Source organism: Accipiter gentilis, chromosome 9 (genome assembly GCF_929443795.1).
Source record: "Accipiter gentilis chromosome 9, bAccGen1.1, whole genome shotgun sequence".
NCBI lineage: Eukaryota > Metazoa > Chordata > Aves > Accipitriformes > Accipitridae > Astur > Astur gentilis.
This window is the reverse complement of record NC_064888.1, coordinates 39,436,355-39,449,532: the sequence shown is the minus strand read 5'-3', so window position 1 is coordinate 39,449,532 and position 13,178 is coordinate 39,436,355.

Genomic DNA, 13,178 nt, shown 5'->3' with positions numbered 1-13,178 from the left:
TCTTAAGCTGACAGTCTGCTATTTAAGGAGTACAAGAAGAGAAGGAATTTAAGCTTGAGCCAAGCTGAGGTACATTTCTCTTGCTGTGGCAGCACTGACAGCATGAAAAGGAAATGTTTAATACTAATGGGGACTCTTAAATTTTTTACTTAGAGGATATTTTGGTAAGTATCTAAAAATTGTCTGAGTTTATTCCTACACTGAGGGAGCAAAATTTCCACGGTAGCCTCTAAGCACGCATGTAGCGATGATACACAAATGCAGGTTTTAGAAAGACAAATGTACCCGGGATTGCAGATTTTGATCTTGCAGCCGAAACTGTTACCCTGGAGAGTGAATTCCCTTGTCAGTATAGCATTAATAAGATATCTTTATAACAGGAAATATGCTTTCACTTGTGGTGCCGGGGAGTCCATCTCCGTTCTACCCATTAACTCTTCTTCTGGAGACGTAACCTTCTCCTGAATCACTCGTTCCCTTTCTTTGCTCAGCTGCTTTCTCAACAGCTTACCCTATTGCATATTCTCATGACATGGGGTATATGTGACAGATTTGGACGCATCCCTCGCTAACTTCCACTTCTACTTCTCAGGCATTTTAGCTCCTAGGACATGGGTTTGTTGCCACAGGTGTCCTGGCCTCCTCAGGCAATGGAGATGAGGCTCAGGGATCTGCATTTATGGACTTTCTGCTGCGGATCAGGGTATCTCTCTGCAGAGGTAAGAAAATTCACAGTGACGGTATTGATACTCCTCAGTTTTCCACGATACACAAACAGGGAAAGCATATGCACAAGTACTTGCATCAAAACATTTATTCCATCATTTTGTACCAATAATTTCATACCTGTGTCTACTTACGGCATCTTTGTCCCAGACGGTGATATATCTGTGTAAAGGAGGAATATTCTCAGCACCTCCTAGAAAACATCACATTGCCTAGGACTCCTATGAATGACGAGGAAAAGAGCAGCTGTTTGATGCTAACTGGGTGGAAAATGGGAGGCAAAAATAGCCTTTGAAATATTTGTCTCAGGAATAAAGGTTACAACACAGTAGTAGCAAGTCTCCATCCAAAGCAGAGATGTTTGTCCCTCCCCACCTCCTCTCTCTGAGCTGAATATTGATACACACAGAGCTGCTTTTTAGTTTGCACCGAAAGCCTTTCTGGCAAAGACTCCTGGTTTTAATTCCCGTTGACCAGCAGAATATGTGTGATGCAGCTCAAGGTTTACATGGGTATTTATATTTAGCCACTAGAAGAATGGTACAGAACTTCCTTTCTCTCTTTTAACTATTTGACTCCCCTTCCCTGGAAAAAGACAGAGTGAAAAAGTTGATGACGGTGATTTTTCCCTCCAAAAATAAAAAGAAATTTGAAAAATAAAAGTGATAAAGAAAACCCTCATCTACACACTCTCACAGAGAAACTGTTTCACTTTAATATAGAAACATCTACTCACAGCAGTTATCAGGCTGGATTTCTTTTTTCTTTTGCTTCCATGAAACTACTTCTGAGACGTTTCTTGTTGCTATTCAGCCCTACTGGAGCAAAGGTTATCTTACGGCTAAGGAACGGTCACGATTTCCTTTTGAACCCTCCGCCATCTGAAAGAGAAATGGGGCAGCAGAGCAATCAAACCTCCTTTGGGTCACACTCCTGCTCCTCCGTGTCCTCATCCCCAGCCCAGGGGCCCGGGGAGAGGAGACGGTCCCAAACGGAGGCGACCAAGGCCTCACCACTCTTGATTCGAAAGCACGTGCTGAAGTCTGTGGTCGGGTAAATCTTGTTCTGATATCAGTATAATATTGTACCTTTCTTCTGCTTATGGTGTTAAATGTTAACCTAAGGCAAAAATGTAGGTTATGGCATAATTTATTAAAAAATCAATACCATATTCCCCAGTAATGGCACAAACACTACAGCTTATAATAGCTTTACTGTAGTACAGTATTTTTTTATCATTACTTTCCAATATGATAACGCTTGTTCTAAGGTCAACAGACATCACATGATCAGGTAAATATTTGGATAAGAGTGAGTCGCCAGAGCGGGTGCAGTCTTAAGCTGGTGCACGTGTCGGGCTGAACTCACCGCAGGGCGGGATGACGCACACACAAAAAGCGTTGAAATCAGAAACGTGCTGTAGATCCCTGCTTTCTGTCCTTATGAGAATTATGGACATTATACCATGTGGCTCCTTGACGGCTTTCGGAAGGTTTTTCTGCAAAATATCTCCTCCCAGGATGAGGTCCTAGCCCTTTTCTATGTCAAAGCATCTCCAGCTACCTGCCAAGCAGGCACCAGTACACAGCACAAAGTCCTGTATCCCCAGAACGTGGACTGTAAAGGCTTTCTTTGAAAATTAATTCCTTTCTTCTCCTGGTTGTCTCATTAGTTGCTAGGTTATCTAACCTATATGATGTAAAATATGATGTAAAACTGTAAACGGCTGCAAAGGCACTTTGTGTATGCAGTTGGAGCAATGAAGAATGTCCTCAATGAGATTATGCTAACTTTATATAACTTATTAAAATGAATATCAAACTTTGTTTTGCCTCATTCAATTTTTGATGTTAATTAAGTAAGCACAAGCATAAGAAAGGAAATTGGATTTGCTACTTAAGGAACTTCCAATAAAGCCATGGATGTTAGTGAGATGAGTTTCTAATAAACATTAATAAGTGTCTATATAACAAGCAGCGCTTGTCTTTTAAGAACATTGGATTTTTCTCACAGGATATGGACAGCAATAAAATACATTTGCAAATATGAAGATGTATTACAGGCCCATTTTTCACTACCAGCTTTAACAAGCCTCAGATCCCAGCTTTCTGATTTTGTGACCTTGGGAACAATCATGGGCCAAGAAATTTAAAAAACCATTTTAAAATTCATACAAATGTAATTTAGGAACAGCACTGGCTAGATGGGAACTTTAGACAAGATTTTTACAGTGAATAATGCTTTTCTTTGTCCATTTCAGACAAATTTAATGTTGCTACTACATTTGACATCAATCACCCAGTCATGAGCAGCCACATCCTTGCTCAGCCTAATGACGGGAGAGGAAGGTGTACAGCCCGGACAGTACAGCTGTGCGTATGGAAACACAGGGACTGTCCATGCTTTTATTTTACCTTTTCTGCTGCAGCCAGAACAAAGCTGCCAGAGCCAAGGAGAAAGGAAGCATCTCTCTCACAGCTACGCTCGTCTATTGCTCCTAAAATTAGTTGTTTTCTGGGAAATTTATAACTGGGCAAGAGACTATTGCCGACTTCCAAAATAATGTTTGGAGCAGACTTTTTACGCCTGCTGCCCTTGCATTCGGCAGCTGGAATCGGTGACAGATGCACAAGGAGAAGAATTGTTGAGCAAGATGGTGACATTTTCACATCATCTTTTGAGAATCTTCAATGCAGAGGTGGTATAGGGGTGCTGAGGGTGCCACACATGACGGTTAAAGTCATAAATCTGGTGTCAGCGAATACAGCAAAAGAGCAGAGCTGGTGAAAAAAAAAAAAAAAAAAAGAGAGAGAACTTTTTCATCAAAACAGAAGAAAAAACTTATGTTCATCCACATTTTCACCTGAAAAGCTTAGCTTTTCGATATATATTTTCATGTGAACCCTCTGCCAGTCCAGAAATGTTATTTCTGGTACCATCCTCAGCTACAAGGGACTTCCCTGCTTGGACTATGCTTCCTGCAGCGCCCACAAAATAAACAATTTCACCAGAGTACCATGCCTAAAACCCTTCTCTTCTGCAAGCTGCTTTTGCCTTCTCCCCAGTGCATCTGTCAGGGAGACCAAGTTTTCCTGAACTCCAGAGAATTCACTGTTTACGTGGGGTGAGGAGGTGGCTTTCTATACATTCCCATTATGTGAGCAGGGAAAGGCACTTCTTCTGCCCGACCACCAAATGGATCAGTTAACAGGTAATAGTTCACACTTCCAGCAAAGCATTTGCACCATTTTCTGCCCATATAATGAACCTCGTAGGTTGCTCCTTACCTCGCTGCTCAAATCTGCTCAGAGGCTTTTGGGAGAGCTGCATAAATTTATTTTGGATTACATCTGGCTTTATAGGTGATTCTGCCCATTCAGTGTTTAAAACGACGATGCTCAAAGCTTGCTCGCTGGAGGGATGACTGATAAAAGTCAGTGATCCTCTGATCAGAACTTGTAGCAAAGCAAAATTCTGGGCTACAATTGCCAGTCAAACAAATATATCCCGATTTTCAGTATCCAATATATTACATCAGCAGAGATACTTCTGGCACAGACTGGCCTCAAAGCGCTAACTTCAAATACGTGAATTTGTTTGTACGTAATTAATATGATGTATCTCAGCCCATTCAAAATAATAACTACATCCCTTCCTGGTAATGAAAAGTGATTAATTTTCAATTATGGTAAGTATCCAATTTCTCACAGTGCAGCACTGGTCTAAGTCACCCTATCTCTAACGTTCTAATTACAGACATTAAAAGTTCCTTATAATTATTGCAGAAAGATCAGGAAAATTAAAATATTGGTTACTCGCTGCTATTATTACATTTGCTCTGATGCAGCCAAGGCTTAAATTTATGTCTGAGCTGCCAGCCATTTCATCAATCTCTTTTTGTGACTTGTTTAGAACAACTGGTTTTATTTCACAGTCTCAGTAACTGTTCCAACAGGTCTATTAACAGTTTGGCACTCTACATTTTGTAAAGCTTTAATTAAGTGAAACAAGCTAAAAATCACTAGTATGTGCCTTTAGCAAAGTAGCGATGTAATTATCTCATTTAACAGATAACTACTTGTATTTCATTTTTCAAAGCACAAAGAGAAAACTAGCTCTAAATGTCACTTTTCAGGCTCATTAAACTCACTAGAGAAATATCAAATTAGAGATTTCCACTACAAATACTATAATAAACTCTATGAGCTGATATAAACAACATGAGTATTTGGGGAAGGGACAAGTATTATAAAATACTCTGTTTTGTGGAAGAGATGCTGGTTACATATTTACAAACAACTTTTATTACAATATTACCTAAAATTTTGGTCCTTTTCAAAAGAATCCAAAGTATCAAATTCTGTATTGCACATGTTTTATAATATAACCTACAGAATTTTATATTCAAAAGACAAATTCTTTTCTCCTTACTCACCCTAATCATCTTTTCTTCCTAAGTCACCTTTTCTAAGTTACTCTGCTGAACTGCATGAGAACTGGGCGATAAGAGGACGCTACGCAGACGTCAGCATACGGCTTCAAGGTAAGATTTATTTGTGTGTGTGTCTGCTGTAAGCGCTAACACGGATCCAATCATCTGGCATAACCACTGCTATCTCAAACCAAAATATTTATATTAAATCCTGAGGCCTGAAGCGCAAAGTTTTCACGCGATAACCAAGTAATAATGCAAGATGACCGCTCGTTCGCTTGCACTAACAGTTTAATATTCCTGGGGTTTGGTCATATTTCCATAAAGCAGGCCATACCTATATTGGCATTTATTTCAGTGTCACTATAGATGATTCTGTCCCGCACAAAATTCTCCTTGCTGACGACAAAACTAATGCCCACATGTAGCGTTTAAGGAAAGCCTATGAGATGCCTCCACAGCAAAGAAGCCAAAAAACTGGAAAGAGCAAAGGGAACCCTGGCGATTCCCAGTGACGACTGCTATACACGAAGACCTCCTAATGTGAGTTAAAACCCCAGGGGTCAGGAGCGGGGGGTACCGATCACACATCCCAAATCCCGAACGTAAAACTATCCCCCTGATGGATGAAGACCCCACGGTTCTGGTACAGCCCTGCCAAAAAAACAGCCCTCCGCTTGGTCGCCTGCCCAGCCGCTCCATTCCATTTTTTCACCAGTCCTCTTTAAACACCGTGTCCCAACCTATTCGCCAACACAGCCCGAGCGTGGCTTACCCCAGGAGCCGGCACCAGCCACCACGGCTGACTGAATCCATCCCTCCGAGGGGGTCTGGCAGGGCAGAATCGATGCGGATACACCAGGGATGCATTTGGCTCGGCATGACTGATGCTCTGGGATATTCCTAAGAGTGCAGCTACAGGCCTCGAAGTAAATACGCAGAAATGGTACGGCATTACAATGCATTTGTATTCTGTTGTGTTTCTTATCGTGTATTATAATATGGCTTATAAGCCTGCTGTAAAGAAAGTTGAAGCAATAAAGCTTGACTGATTGATTGATGCATCACCATTTTTAGGGTCCGTTGCACAAACTATTTTGATAGTGGAAGCCCATAAAGTATAATGTCTGTGCTAAAAGTGACACAATGAAGAAGATGATGCACCTGCTTCAATTTCAGCTTTGAGTCATTATTTAGAGCTGGGGGTCTAGGAGTTGCAAAATACTGCCTTTCTAGTTCCCTACTGGTTCGCCAGAAGATAAATGTCTAAAACTAAGGACCTCGGGCGCACAATAATAAAAACCTTTTTAGAGTCTAGACCCTTCCACTAGTTAAAGGAAACCTATTCCCATTTTTCTGTTAGGAAAAAAAATGGGATGCAGTTTCCCAGTGGCAGAGATCAAGTTTTTTATTTATATTAAAAATGCAGGATTGAAAAGGAAAGAAAAAGAATCCTTGCATGGACAAGACCAGTGGGTTGAGGGGTAGATCTGGCCTCAGCTCGGATCCCAGCACACTGCAGAAAGGAGCGAAACTGGCCATAACTCCGTGGTTAGACACAAACCATCCTTGTAAATTGGCTGACAGTGTCATTTCCATCTGGGGAACACACTGAAGTTTAACAAAGCTCTCTGAAAACTGAAACCAATTAGAGCACAGTGTTAGCACAGAATTATTGGCCAAATCAATGCTTTCTTTTCCCGTTGGTAAATACGGACAAACCTACAAGATCTGAGTCACCCAAAATTCAACCCTCTGCAAAATCAGATGTGTGCAAAACTGAGCCCCTTAGTTCAGTCCCTACCTGCACTGTAGGTTGTGCAGGTCTCAGAGCTGGCACAGGTCTTGGGGGGGAACGTATCCCTCTTTCAAGCTTAAGTCTATGTATATTTTTTGGAGGACAAATCCTGCGAAGGGACTTTTCCATTCCCACCAACACTAACAGCACTGGAGGACATTCAGAGTAGATGGTCCCGGTGAGTCTTTCCCCTCAAACACACGCTCAGCTATTTTATAGGTTTTAGGGCTATTTTAGTCAGACACACGCATGAGCACAAAAACTCACAGGCAAAACTCTCAGAAACTACGAGCACTTGTGAAATTCCCACTGGACCATGGGGTCTTCTCTGCTGACACTGGAAGCCGTGGGCCCGAGCAGAATTTAGAGCAGGACATACCTCAGTTCTTCACACTGTTTCTCCCCCATGGAGAAGCCAGCCTGCACAGACCTTTGGCTGCGTGTTCACACTTTGTGTTATCTTCACGTTAGAACCGGTGTAGGTCCACGTGCAAAGAACGGGAAAGTTAGTCCAACACCCAGGAACGGGATTTTTATGGATTCGGTCAATGCTGCATTGGACTTTAGCAGTGGGCTGAGGCAGGGGACGTGCCAGGGGACACTCCTGGCAGGAAAAATGGGCTGTAGTCAGCCCCAGCCTCTTGCCTTTCACATCAACCTTTACTAGGTACAAGTCAGGTGGGAAGAGGAGAGAAACGAAAGAGGAATGAGATCAGACTTGGTTCACAGAGCATAAACAAATTTACCTTGAAATGAACCTTTCTCAAGCAAGCTCGCTAAATACATGTCGGTCTTTCTTCTGTCGCATTTCTAGCATACAGGTTTGTATCTGTGGAAATTGTATGTAACGTGCTTTGCATTTATAGGGAAGTGCCTTGGATATCAAATGACCAAATAGCGCTGAAGAAAGGTTAAAGAGGGTGACCTATTGAACACTAACCTTCAACTGTTCTTGCAGGAGATACATTTTCCCTTAAGGAAAATAACTAACCTTTGAACCTCAGACCTTCATATTTATCTTTTGCCTTCTGGCTCTTACTGACAAAGCTTCAGAAGAACAGTCCTGAACAGATCAGGTTTGCTTCACCCTTCTGATCAGGTTGGGGTACATCTGGCTATATTCTGCCCTTTGTACCCGCACAGGAAAGCCAGATTCCATTAGCTCTAAGTGGCAAGGTCTCAAGACCAGAAATAAGCCCTGTTTTTTTCAGCCTCATCACAGTCATCATCCCAGCTTACTTTAGATCCCCATCAACACAGAAGTTAGTTGACCTACTCTAATTCACCATCGCAAGATCTTATACCTGCGTATATACCTGCAGGGCTGCCCTACAAAGCAATGGCAAACATCCTTCCAGTTCAATAGCTCCAGCTTGGAAAATAAATGTCCCGGCTTAGTCTTGGACATTTGGGTAACAGCAGGACACCATTATCCTGCAAAAACATTCTTCTCCATTGACACTTGATTTTTATCTGTTGCAGACTAAACTAGCACCTCTCGTAAGGGAAACTCTGTACATGATCTCCACCTTGGTGCCATCAGTTGCTACTAAAAACTTACTTTCAAGGAGTTTCTATTCAGAGTCTATTTGCATTCAATCAAGCATGCCCTTTTCCTATACAAGACTGTAACACACTGCTGTAAACTGTATCCACCAAAAGGCTGTATCTGTCCTCTTCTTCCTTCTCTAACACATTCCAGAATTTCCCCTGCCTTTTCCATGGCTTGTTGGTCTTCTGTTGGGAGAAAAAATAAATATGATCTATGGTACCATACTATTGACTCAAAAATACTGAATACATTTCCTAGCACTATCACAGACTTTCTGCACAGCTAGCATTTAGTTTCCCTTGGCCAGATTATGAACTGATACACTGGCAGCTGCTCACCTATGCAAGCACATTTATTAACATCAATATGAGAAACTCAGAATCAATTCCTCACTCTCCTCCTTGAAAATGAGGATTATTGTTTCTTACTTTCTCAGACCCATCATCTGAATCCAAAACAATAAACTGGATCTTCAGCTGAGTTCAGCTGAGCTCTGCCAACGAACACCACTGGGGGCTGGCTTAATGGGATAATTGTATGAAAAGGCTAAAATATTCAAAACCATCACTAGCCCAAAGCAGTCCTCATCCCTTATGTATTTACACATCAAATTATATCCTTCTGGCCCTTCAACAAGGATTGGGGTTTTTCTCATTCCATCCTACAGCCATGACCATTTTTTTGCATTTTACTAAAAGGATTCACCAGCCCACCTATGCTACTGCCTCATTTGAGGACATTAGCGTCACACTCCTCAAAATGTATGAAATCTTAGGAGGTGGGAAGAGGTCTTCTTGGTCCACCAGGACGATCGGTGGTGTCAGAAGCACCATGTGCAGTGCTTACTGAAAAGTGCTTTCCTCTCTTCCTCTTCTTTCCCTGTGGTTTCAGACTGAAACACTGCAGTGAGCTGTGTCCAGGACTGGAGATGAAATCAGTGCAGATCATTTCCCAGTCTGCAACCAATTCAAAGACTCAGACTGAGTTTTCAAAGTAATGGCGAGGATGGGGAAGCTCTGCCCATGAACCACCAAAGCAACTGTACTCTGTGAGCTCGCCACAGTAAAACACGAGTGCTGGGCACTAGGGATTTGGCTGTGGAATTAATTTCTCCAGCACCATTAGGTCAATCCGGTCTGACCCCTTCCTTTCAGACCAGGCTTTCCACTGGAGCTGGAATATATATATGAATATCCCAAATGGGGTTTTCTGCAAGCAAGGAGGAGAGAAGACCAGAAGACTCCACTAAGTCAACTGTGCTCTCCTTGTACAGACTTAATCTGCCTAAGACCCAGAAAACTATTTTAAGGATGACCAACATCTGGGAAGATATTTCCCGGTGTTTCCCTCACGGCTCTCCTGATTCATACCAGCTCTGACCTTCATCCCCCTTCGTATTTTAAGCTGGGGCCTCCCTTGAAGTGACCCATTTTTTTAAAGTGGGCAAGCATCCACTAAGGACCACCCGCCTCATCTTCCTACATAAGTAACCTCATCGAGATGTGGACCTCCGTCAAGATGTGGACCTTCAAAACAAACTTAGCCGGAGCATCACCTCACTCCCTTCTTGAATTAGCAGTGCAAAAAAATAAATGCAACGCCTCACAGGAACAGCACCAAGCAGAGACCATCCGTGAGATACCATAAAAAATTTACCGTGGGTCTCAGAATCAGGAAGGTCAGGATCTCTTGGCTAAATACCATCGCCCATAAGGTATAGAGAAAGTCCCACTGTTTTAAGAGTGCTACAATGCCTTATCACAATGGAACAGATGAAAAAGAGGACTGCAGCTTTAACTTTATATTTCTGGCTTTTGTTGGCTGAAGCCAGATCCTTGGTGTTATTTTAATGCAGCAGCAAAGAGCTGCATTTAATACATGATAGGCTCAAGATGCCTCTTTTTTTTTTTTTTTTTTTTCTTCTTTTTTATATGTGTGCTGAATATCCAGCATGTAATTGAAAAAGGAAAAGGAGCTGCTTGTTTGCTGCCTGATCCAGGAATGATTAAAGGTAGAAGTTTTTCAGACATTACTGACAGAAAGGGTATAGTTAAAGCTGCTTTAAAAAAAAGAGAGCCTTAATAAAGAGCCAGTACTCAAACCACTATTAAAAGCATCATGCTTGTTAAAACCTGTAAAAAGGCAGGAAATCAGTGAGTGAAATGCAGCTTCTTCACCAATTACTGAAAGGAGTGTACACCTTAAAGCACTCTTTGAATTGTGTCATATCAGCCTCCCCGCGCTCCCCCCATCCACCAGTATGGGGGGTGTGGGGTGCGGGGGGGGGGGGGCTCTCAGCCTTGTGCCAGCCCATTCATTGGTACATTAGTGGGGGGGGGGGGGGGGGGAAGAAGAGGGGGTTACCATGCTACACCAAGTTCACTTCTCGCTTGTTGTTTGCGACCCATTTACAGCTGAACGGCTCTGTGCAGAGACAGCTCTAAATGACTCTCTCCACCTCTTCACCAAGCCACTTGTTTTTGTCATTTCTTTCTCTTTTTTAAAAATCCAAAGGAAATAATTGATAAACCGAACGCCATCCACCTTAAAGGCAAATGCATATATCCACCTGGTTAAAATTCCTCCTCTTTCTATTTTCCATCTCCCTATATCCATTTTGCTCGGCGCTGTTTAAACAATACTTCATCAAATGCTGCCCGAAGCAAATAAAAAGCACAGTAGAGTAAATAAAAAGTAAAAAAAAAAAAAAAAAAAAAAAAATCACAGGCTGGAGGGTAAGTACTTTTATTCCTGTACTTTCATTGCCTGGGGAATTATTATTCCATTGCTGGTTTCAGGAGGGGGGAGGGAGTTGGGGGGGGGTGAAAGGACAGCCATGTTATTCGCAAAATGGATTGCTCCTCTCACTGCTTTTCACTCCTCTGGGTTCTCAAGAGTCCACTGATTACAACAAAGTGTGGCCATCTATTCCGTCTTATTGACAAAGGTCCTTAATTACTGCTGCACCAGTAATACCTGCTATTAAATTCTGCTAAACAGAGGCTGCAAATTAGCTGCGGATCCCGGTAACCTTTTGTGTGTAATTACAGGCAGCGGGATTGACGCTAAGGCTACAGCACTGACCCGAGTCATAGCAATGGGAAACCTTTGTTTATCACCTGTGGTGGGGGCCAAAATGTGAAATTAAAAGCTCTCCATCAGTGGAAGGCCTTCAGAAGCCCGGGAAAGCAACAGGAAAGCAAAAAGCAAACTGCTCTATATTTATAACCGACTTCTTCAATTGCTATTTAAACTCACAGCTCATTAACCTGGGCGGCTGTTCTAGCATGCCAGCCATGCAAAGTTTAAAATGGCAAAAATTTAGGTTGTCTTTTTGAGGTGTTCTGTATTTCATCAAGGCCTTTAACCTGCATTTAAGAGCCAGTTTGATGCAATTGCTAACTATAAACAGGCTGCGATATTGAAAAACCAAACCCAATAACGCACAAACGTTTCGCATTTCCATGGCGAGAGGCCGGCGGTTGTGAAGCCCGGGTCTCCCTCCGCTGGATTCCGGCGTGAGCCCATTCCTCGGGCAGCGGAGCCGTCACCAGCCGTGGCTCCATCCTGCTCAGCTCTGCGCACCCAGGTCCCATCCTGGCCAAGGCGGGCTGCGGCAGTACGGGCATCTGTCTGCGTCTCTTGTTCTACATTAGGATGCTCATCGGATTGAGGACCCGGGTGCCTGCGAGCACCCGTTGCATGCGTAGATCCAACCGTTGGTTGGTTATCAGAGCAAAAAAACCACTAACAGAAAGCCAGCGCTGTAATTCTTTGCATTATATTGTCCACGTTAGAGGGGCTCGGTTGCTAAAACCGACCTGCCTGGGAAGAGGACGTGTGCAAGGACCTCCTGCCTCTCTCTTCTCTTCTTCCCCCTCCCCTGCCTTTACACCTGGCTGGTGAACTGCCCTCGATTCCAGCCTCCAAGCATGGCACAGCCAATGCAGGCGTCCCAACGGCCACAGCAGGTCCTTTTCTGCTGCACTCTCATCTCAGAGCGTTGCTTTGCCCCCCTAACTTCGCGTCAGCGTTAGCAGCATCCTCACCGCCGGTCCACTTCCACCAGTGTTTCTGCCACGCTCCCTCCATGCCCCACAGCCCCGGCTCTGGTGAAGACCCCACTGAAGGCCACGTTGGGGCTTCACCTTCACTCTCTGTTGAGCATGGAGCTGGCAGAAGCTTTTTTTTAACAGGTCTGTGCTCACAGACGTGAAGAACAAGTCTTCTCTTCCCACCTTCTACGTGTTTTCTAACTTCTAAAACACCGTTTAAAATTTTACTGCCCTCACCCATCAGTAGTAAACATTTCTGAAGTAATATCTGGTCCTGATTTGCAGGATTTCAGTTCATCTGTAAGTCTTAGGGACTATGGGAGGATCTACCTGGTAGGCAGATTATTTCCCATCCATGGGCTCCTCATATTTGCCTCTGAATCAGCTGGCCAAAACCAGCTTCTTCATTTCACATCAGGCATTTTCTTCCCAAAACATGTAATTCTGAAGGGAATGAGATGGTAAGGCAGTTCAGTGTAAAACAAACAGGAGATACTTTAATTTGCAAAAGAATAATCTGTCAAGCAGTCCTATTTAGGCTTTGAGGATTTAAAAATATATATATATATATATTAAATTGATGGAATATTACAGCTATGTTGTAGTTGCAACATA